This window comes from Pygoscelis adeliae, unplaced genomic scaffold, assembly GCF_000699105.1.
Source record: "Pygoscelis adeliae isolate BGI_AS28 unplaced genomic scaffold, ASM69910v1 Scaffold38, whole genome shotgun sequence".
NCBI lineage: Eukaryota > Metazoa > Chordata > Aves > Sphenisciformes > Spheniscidae > Pygoscelis > Pygoscelis adeliae.
The window spans coordinates 5170446-5179742 of record NW_008825614.1 but is presented as its reverse complement, the minus strand read 5'-3'; positions in this window follow the sequence as shown (position 1 = coordinate 5179742).

The window sequence follows — 9297 nt, the reverse complement described above, 5'->3', positions numbered from 1 at the left end:
TTTGTTTTTTTTTTCCTGGATAGGTGGGGTTTCTTGGTGGCAAACAGCGTGAGAAAAAAGGTTTTATCTTTCACACTTAAAATGCCTAAGCCTGACCCCTCTTTGTATTGCTGATTCGGCCCAAGCCAGGCCAGGTGAGACCCCTGCAGAGATGGCCTCAGCAGCAGTACAGGTACCTGTCAAATAGACGCCTCCCTGTGTTTCCAGAACTGAGAGCTTACCAGTAACATAAGTTTCTTGCAAACATTAAGCTCTGAGCTTCATAAAAGAGCATGAAAATGGAGGAAAATTATAAATAGTGCTCTTTCAGAGTAGAATGGATGCAAACAAAGAAAAAGAAAAGCTGAAAGCATTTGCATGATGAGCTCTGGGAGAGCAGGAGCAAATCAAAAATTTGATGAAAAGTTTAAGAAATCGTCTTCCCCCCCTAAAAAAAATGCAGCAAAGCTGACATGCTATGGACTGCAAATAAATTTACTGTGTTCAGTGCTGTGCGCGATGGGTGAGAGAAAAAAAGCACAAAAAGAAGAAAAGCCTTTTCCTATTTTGCTACTTTCTGTGCCTGAAGCAGGCCAGGGAATTATTTTTGTCTTTTCTATTAGTGCACAGGAAAGTAACTATATTGCATCTTTTCCACTTATTAAAAAGTACCTGATGTCCAAAACCAATATAGAAATACTTTTGGAGCTAAGCATGCTTTGCTTAAGGTGCTTTTAGGTGAGTGTCTACCTCTCAAGACAAAGCTGAAACACATAACAGAAGTGGTTTTCCAAGGCTGTGTGTGGTGCCATGAGCTTTATGTCTGAATCAATGCAAAGCATGAGAAAGGCTCATTCGGCTTTTATGTAGTATATACTACTCCATGGATGTTACCTTAGTTTTATTCTGAATCTACACGCAATAAAATACATCACAGACATATGACACAATACAAAGACAGTAACTTAATCTGTCGGTTTTATTTTGGTGACAGGTTATCTACTGGTGCAAATCCATCCACTGTGAATAACTTCACTTACCTGTCCAAGCTGGCAAGTGGGCTCATTAGTGCTCAACTGACACAGTGTTAAAGATTAGCTCTCTTTTTTTATTTCAGAATTTATAAAATGGATTTTTTGGCAAAATGGCCATCTGTCATGCATTTTATCCATAGCAGCATAACATCAGATGATGACTTTGGTTTTAAACATATGAATTTTCTTTTCTAATAGAATTCTTGGAATTTAAAAAATGCCATTAATTTAATGTATATCAGTGTGAAATATTCTGGAGTAATGTCAAAACACAAGGGACACTCTACAGGACTGTGCAAACCCACAGTATGTGCCCTGTTGGATTACGGTCGCAGCTCTGACCAGGGATGGACCACTGATGTGTTCTACTCACTTCAAGGGTAAAGGTCTCATGTGCAGTCAGATCTCTCAAGTCTTTCAAAAAATTCATCTGGAATCTTGGCAGTTACTCATTATTTTTAAAAGATACTTGCTAGTGGTCAGTAATAGCACTAGTTAGTTTTCTTAGTGCACCTTCTCGTGCATGCTTTCTGGAATTCCTTACTTCCACACACACTAAGTACCTGCAAGTATTTACTTGCGAAAGCTCCTTAGTTTCCAGTTATTCATACTATTCTTTTTTTTTTTCTTCTTGAATACAGCTTTCGAAAGAGAGTTCAATAGCTGACTCATTTCTGAATCATCATTAATTTCAGCCCACTAGTCTTTTTTTAATCCTCATTTTAATACATGGGATTTAAAGTTGTTTGTTTTTTTCATTGACTTTAGGAATGTGTTGAGTTAGTTGAAAAGAAGCATTATAGAGGATAAGAAATACTTTTGCCATCTGGGTCTCATAAGTGCCCTTATTCTAGCCCTGTTAGACAAATCCTCCTGGGCAATAAGAAATTCAACAGCTAGTTCTTAAGGTCATCCAAACATTAGCAGGTTTAGAAGACCTGCCATTGGGTGAACTGTCATTATCTCTACATTAATGACACTACTCAACAAGGGATGCACATTGCTAGCTTGCAGTCAATTTTGACCTGCAATAAACGCCAACACTGGCATTCATAGGCATTCATTGGAAAGCAACAGCAGACAATGCATTGAACAAGTAGATTCCTGTTGTTCCTAAAAAGTTTCAAGAGGACTGAAGGTTTCAACAAATGTAAGACTGCAGAACGGAACTGCCTTAGCAGCAGGTACTTATGGATGGATGGATGGATGGATGGATGGATGGATGGACGGGCAAATATTGAAATTCAGAATAAAAATGTATATCAAATCAATGTACTACCTAAATTATTTTATCCCCTAAACCAGCTGATTTGGTGAAAGCTGTTCTCATAATACAGTGCAGAGAGTACATATAGGAAGACAGCAGCTCTTAAGTGTTATTTTGAAAGTTGAATTAAGAGGGAAAAGAGAAAAGACATGGGAATACAGGGAAGAGGATTGATTACAGTAACCAGACTAAATTGTCTGGTCCAGCTTCTGGCATTAACAAAGAAAGTCGGCGAATAATCCAGCCCAGTTGATCCAAAAGGGTGACCTCTGGGTAGGGACTGCATGCAGGGCTAGGATTGTTTGTGTTGATGCAGGAGTGAATCCCTGCACTGTGCAATTTCAAGTTGAAGAATGAGAAAATCATGTGTTGAGGAGTTACTCTCCTACTTGCAATCATCTCTTTCCAAGTTGCTGTAACATATCTTCTACAGTGAGAGCTCAATGACCAGCATTAGTTATTTTTGTTCCTTTCCTGCTCTCCAGTTTTTCTCTCAGATGGTGTCTTCTGGGATCTACAGAAACAAATGGAAATCATCGTATTTCCACCACAATTTACATTAGTACCTTCAGATCTTAGCTCAGTCTCTATCAACGCTATGTAGTCAGAGGAGAATGGAGGATAACTGAGCTGGAAATAACTATTAAATTACACATAAAGATTTGATTGGTCTGATGTGAGAAGGAGTGTTCTTTATCTTCCAAAGCTTCAGCAGATGATCTGTTACCCTAACACATGAATTAAAGGTAACCATTTTTTGACACATTGAAGTTGAACAGACTACCTTGGGGTTTGGGATGTCTGCATTCAGTTCCTTGCTCTGTTACAGTCTTATTCCCTTGGTCAAGAAATGCAAGCTTGGGAATCATAGATAAAATAGCATTTTCCAAAGCACTTATCAGCCAAATTTATAAGCCAAACCTCTAAGTCAAAATTTTGTCTGTCAGATTACTTTATAATGGCATCCCAATGGATGCAAGATCCAAAAAGCTTAACTCACGTTCAATAATGAAACTGAGGACCATATAAGTGCCTTGAAAAAATCAATTTGAATTACTTTGATCACAGTAAACATAAAAGAAAGGCAGTGCTTCAGGAGATATTTCCTATTCTAAAAAGATACAGGCCCAAAAACTAGAATGTTATGGTTTTTGTTAATCGTTATTGAGTTGCTCCCCATTCTGGATGAGATTTCCAAGTCTGGAAAATATATTGTAGCCTATAAGTGTTTTGTAAACATGATTTTAGCTCAAGTCCCCAACCTTTCATTTCTTGACCCAAGAGTAATTTTTGCCTGGAGATAACAGCTCTGCCACTGGAAGTTTAGCTTTAATTCTTTTAGCTTTGAATGACAGTAGTTATGAACACATCTTAGCCTTCCAGCTTTCAGCACAGGTTTTTGGCTTTCATTCCAAACACTTTCCCAGAAACCGTAGTAGGTTTGTAAAGCCCATGGAAAGGTGTCTTCTTCACCACTGTAACGGATGGCAGCTGGATTCAGTAGGTTAAGTTCACTCAGCTGTGACCACAGTGTAAATCTACTCCTTTTTTGTATATTGCTGGTTTTTAACTTTATGACCTAGCCATTTTACTGATCAAAATAAGGTCATGTATTTGCAGGCTAAAGCCAGCCAGGGATTGGTAAACATCCATTATCTTTAGAGGGGTTGAACCTGTTTTCGCGCTGGCTCCAAAACAGCACTTAAAATATTCCTAAAAATTATAAGTTCAAAAGTTTTTGAGGTGTCCTGATTTTATTTTTTTTAAGAAATGCATTATTCAGCATGCCCAGTACTAGATTTTTGGAGAATGCTCAGTACTAATGCTTTTAAACTCAAAACTGCTACCTAAATTATCTAAAATAAGGCAGCCAGAAATGGAACTCTTCCTCTAAACTCATTATCACCTTTTGAATATGCAGATCAATACTTTTAAGCATTGATAGGACACTTCTTCACAGTCTCCTAAAGCCATATTTAATCAATTCTTCTCTGTGCTTGCAATTTTATTCATGTGCTGACGTGTTCCTCTTTCCAAACCAGGTATCCCAATGAGCCATTCTCCAACTGATATAGTATTATAATTGCCCATGATAATCTTGTATGATTCATACATTCTACTGGCTATGAAGAATAAAATTCTATATAGAAATCTATCTGTCTGTTATGTTTAGGAGATGATTTTCTCACCCATGCACCTGCAGCTTTAAAAAAGATTGAAGCAATCAATACATAAAACCCAGCAGGTCCTCTTAGATATTTCAGGTCACATCATCATTGCTATTACTATAACCTGTTATTAGTACTGGAGTAATATTTCAGGTTTCCTTGGTCTTGTCAGGTTAAGTCAGGACTCTATGATTATATACATTGCTAACATATATTTGTCCTTGCTCCAGCCTAAGGAGAGACCAAGAGTGTCTGGCTTTCTGGGGAAGGAAACTCCAGCAGAGGTGAAGCCAGCTCACCCTGAAGCTATGCTCTGAAAGGCCATGCAGATACAACCACTCAAGCTGTGACTCAGCTGTGGCGGAGAGGCTGCTGTGCTGGCAGGAGCAGCCCATGGGATGCAGGGAAGAGGACCAGCATGTTCAGGCAGAGCTGTGCTCTCCCACTGTTCATTATGAATCAGCACCTCATGTAGGGCCACCTCACAGAGGGACAATGTCCCTGTGTAAGCAAGGCAGACTAGCAACACACTTTTGTTATCAGGGAGACACATCCTGAGGGACGCAGTTAGTAGGGCCACTAGTACCTGCAGGGGACAAGCCACAGCTCTCTCCCACAGGGCTGCATATTGACCCTCGTACGGAAGCTCAACAGCCATGGCTGAGGGTATATTGAGCCATCTAAAAGCAAGGTATTCTTGGAGGATGCCTTCTGGCCTCATCTGAAACTGCATTAATACCTCTCCTGTGAAAATGCCATCTGAGCTATGGTAGTGGCAGAACTCAGTAGATGTATAAGAAATCCAAGTCTGAGATCTAGTACAATACTAATTTTAGAGATATGAGCTAATACATAGCATCAGTGTCCCATCAATGAGATCATAATAAAATAAATATACGTTCAAATGAGATTAAGTCATTTACTATTTTTGCAGATAACAGGAAGAGCACTCATTCATTTATACAGCAATATGTCCTACTGAGAAACATGAAACTCTTCTGATGATTTCTTACGTGGTGATTTTAGAGAAGAAAATGCTGCATTTTTTTATAAATGCCTTATAGTGTAACACGGCTGAGGAGATGAATTATTTAGGTGTGACAGTCACTGACTCAGAATATCTCTGGTTTAAGATGCAGATCTGTTATAATAATTTTAGAAAGACTTCTCAGATTTTTCCCTGCATCACGTAAGTCTTATTCTGACCAAATCTTGATGATTCAATAAGAATACTTTGTCTCCACCTGTATTTCCCTTAAAACAATTTCTGTATAGCCTCTCTTTTAAGTTTATTCCACTCATCTACTGAAATCTGCTGGCTTGTTGCTTCCTGGTAGTCTTGATCACTCAGGACTTATTACTTTTTTTTTTTCACTAAATGTGATAATCACTTTACAGCACCTTTGGAAGACCTAAGGAAAAAACCAGTGCTTCAGTCCCATTGGAAAACAATCCCAGGCTTTCTGCTTCCAGTCCCACACCACAACCACAAGGCTATGTACCAGAGACACCCAAAAAGCAGTCTGCATCCAATGGGTGGACCAGGCAGGAGCTCTCCCAGCACGGGGCATGGGTGGGCAGCTGTGTAGGAAGCTCTTGCTTAACCATCAGCTTCAACCTCTTGGGCTTTCATGGCTCCTTTGTTCCACCTACACCAGTGGAAGTCAACCCCTGCCTCAAGCAGCTCATCCCATGGAGGAGGGACAAGTCCCAGGAACTAAACTGGGACCATAAGTGCAGTGACACCATGATTGGTCTCAGAGGAGACCAAATTTACCACACATGCAACACGCAGCCTGTCCAAACCCACATGGTAACTCCACTGTGCTGCATTTGGTTGTGCCATGGATGCCATGCCCAGGTTTTGTTTGATGCTTAAAAGGGAGAAACTGTGTCCTGACTTTCTTCACCTGAGACTGCAACACAGGGTTTTCAGACCTAAGCTAAGGGCTGCCATCTCCTGCAGGGCGCTGCTAGTGCATTAGGCAGGGCTCGAGCTCAAAAGTCCACGCTGTCCATAATGCAGATCTGGCCAAAGAGATGGACAAACACCTTAGGACACTTCAAGCATGCTTGCGTGTTTCCCATGATCACTCTCCACCCTCCACATCCATGGCCATATACAAACAAATCATTTACCTTCTCTAAAAAGCAGTCTCTGCCCTTACAGACGACTTTAATATTAGTGCAGAGGGGTCTCATGAAGAAACCTGCTCGGCCTCAAAATTCAGGTGCACTTGTAAGCAGGATTTTTTTGGGTTTTCTTCTTGGCTGACTTGAACTGTGATTAAGTTGTGCTTTAGTAGCTTAGAATTAAGATATATAAGTAACACTGGAGAAAATAAAATGTGATTCAGACTTATATTAACAGTTTCAGCTAGAAAGAACTTTGACCACATTCCAAAGTAGAGGAAGGCAAAATGACAATATATTCCACAGCAAAAAATTGGTAGGCTAAATCTAACGTTACCTTTCTGCTACATTGTTAAATTTTTGAAATGCTTTAAATTTAATTTGACAGCCTGAAGTATTTTCTGTTTATTCTGCAACAGCTAGTACTCTATTCCCAATTTATTTTTGTGCCAGGATAGACAGGACTTGTTGATAATGGGGACACAAACCCCATGGGAGGGCTTGGTCTTTGTAGGGTACATGATCCTAATGCGTACAGAAAACTGTGGATTTAGGGCTGCTGGTTTTTTTTTTTTCTCTTTGATAAACAACTAGAAAATATCATAAAAACAGGTAGTCATAGGTCATTATGTCTGCTTGATTATATATCTAAAAGTAAAGAAATGCCAAATAACTGCACTGTCTTCTGGGATAAGGCTCTGTCTTCCATAGTTATTCTGACAGAAGGACTTTGATAATGCCATTAAAGGGCTTTTTGATAGCCTCAAACAAGAGTTGGGTAAACACAAGGCTCATGCCCTTAAACCTCCCACAGTCTGATAAAAATTTACTGGTTTGGCTATTTCTTCATTGGTTTCAGTGGAATTACCATGATTTACGGCCCACCAAGTTGTCTGTAATGATCCCGAAACGCCCTGGTTTGTCTTCTTTATTCAAAAGCATGACTGATGCAAATTTGCCTCCAAAACAGCTTTCCTGGTTAACAATTTCTCTTACCACCTTAGAATACAACAGGTTTCTCTTCCTTCCTGGAGGATCTTCCCAGTGATGGAGCTCAGAGGTGTCAGAGCTAGCTCTGAGCATGCTGACGCAGCTATCACACGGGACAAAGAGATCCTAGAATCAGTAATGCGGCTTTGCAATCAAACCAGAGTCCCAGGGATGCCTCTGCCTCTCTGTTTGGTGAAACCTTGCCTTTGGAGCAGGAGGAATTAAAAGGGAGAATGCCCTTATTTCTTCTCTATTGTGAGAGGCAAGGGGATAAAAAACTTTTGGAAAATGCCACTCAGTTGACCACCTATATCATTTTTTGTATATTCTGTGCTAGTTGCATGTTGAAGAACAAATTATTCCCTCGAAGAAACTTCTACCTGCTGTTTACAGGAGAGTGCTTAGACTTGCACACAAAAAAACAGTGCATGTTGAAGACATAGGCAAATTGCATAGCCTTGGAGTTGGGAGTATACTGAGCCAGAGGCTCATTTAATACCACCTGTGGCAGCACTTATGCTATTATTGATTTGGGACTGTTATGAAGAATGATGTTAAGTCTTATTTGTTTGAAAAAGCTCGCTTTACCAAGTTGCATCTGGGGTAAATATCTGGACATGAATCATCACATCTGACCTGAATCTCATTTCTAGTCTGACATCAATTATTGATGTACCTTTAATAAAACATTAACTCCCGAGAAAATCAAGCAATAGGTGCAAAAGATGCTCTCCTCAAAAAAAACTGTAATATAAAAATGTACAGAAATAAATACCCAAACACCAGAAGTAAAAGGGAAATTATGTTAGTATAAGTCACCTGGCCAAGTCTATATGTCTAGTGCAGATCAGGAGTGTTTCTAGAACTGCCAATATATTTATTCAATGTTAAAACACTGTTTGGAGAAGGAGAAAAACACACCGTAATTTTCACTGTGTAAAATTCCTGGGGTTTCTGGAACTTCGATTTTTCTTTAATTATTTCCAGACCTAGATGCAATATTGATATCATCTGTATTAGAGAAGCTTTCATTCCTGTTCCCTTATAACACACACTGCTTCCCCATATCTACTGGGAGTTTATAATCAGAGCTGTGATTGTAAAAGACAATGTCTAAATGTGCCGGTCATTGTCTTTAAGCAATAAAATGCAAGCAACTCCATCCCCAAGGCCAGGATATGAAGAACTTGCTTTCAGTGAGTACCACATCAACCCTTTTCCCATCCCTGTTCTTGCATTTACACAGGGCAGATGGTAGAAGGGTCAGAAGATCATTTAATATGGAGAGTCCTTCTCTTTAGCCCTCTGCACTGCTGCTTTCTCAGATAAAAGGTGGTAGATTTTCTTTATATTAGTGCAATGATCTCTTCCATGTCTTGAGGAAGTTTAAGATTAGGAAAGAAAGCTTGTTTCCTAGTTTTAGGCTTGTGCACAGGACCACAGGGAGCAGAGATATCCTTCAGGAAAGAAAGCAAAACGGTTGTGATGATGGAGGCAAAACCTAAAGTGATCTTACTAGGCATCTTTGCTCCCATTGCAAAGGTACATCATGAGGGCTGCCAATGAAATATCACACTTCAAGTATTTTTAGAGACTTTTTGTCCCAGTAATGACTGTTGGAAACATCCTTTATTACAGTTTCTCTCTGCACTAGGCTGTCTGTGGAAAGCTGTAAATTTGCAAGTTTTCAGTACTGTGTTTCAAGGCTTACTGGAGGTTCCTTAAA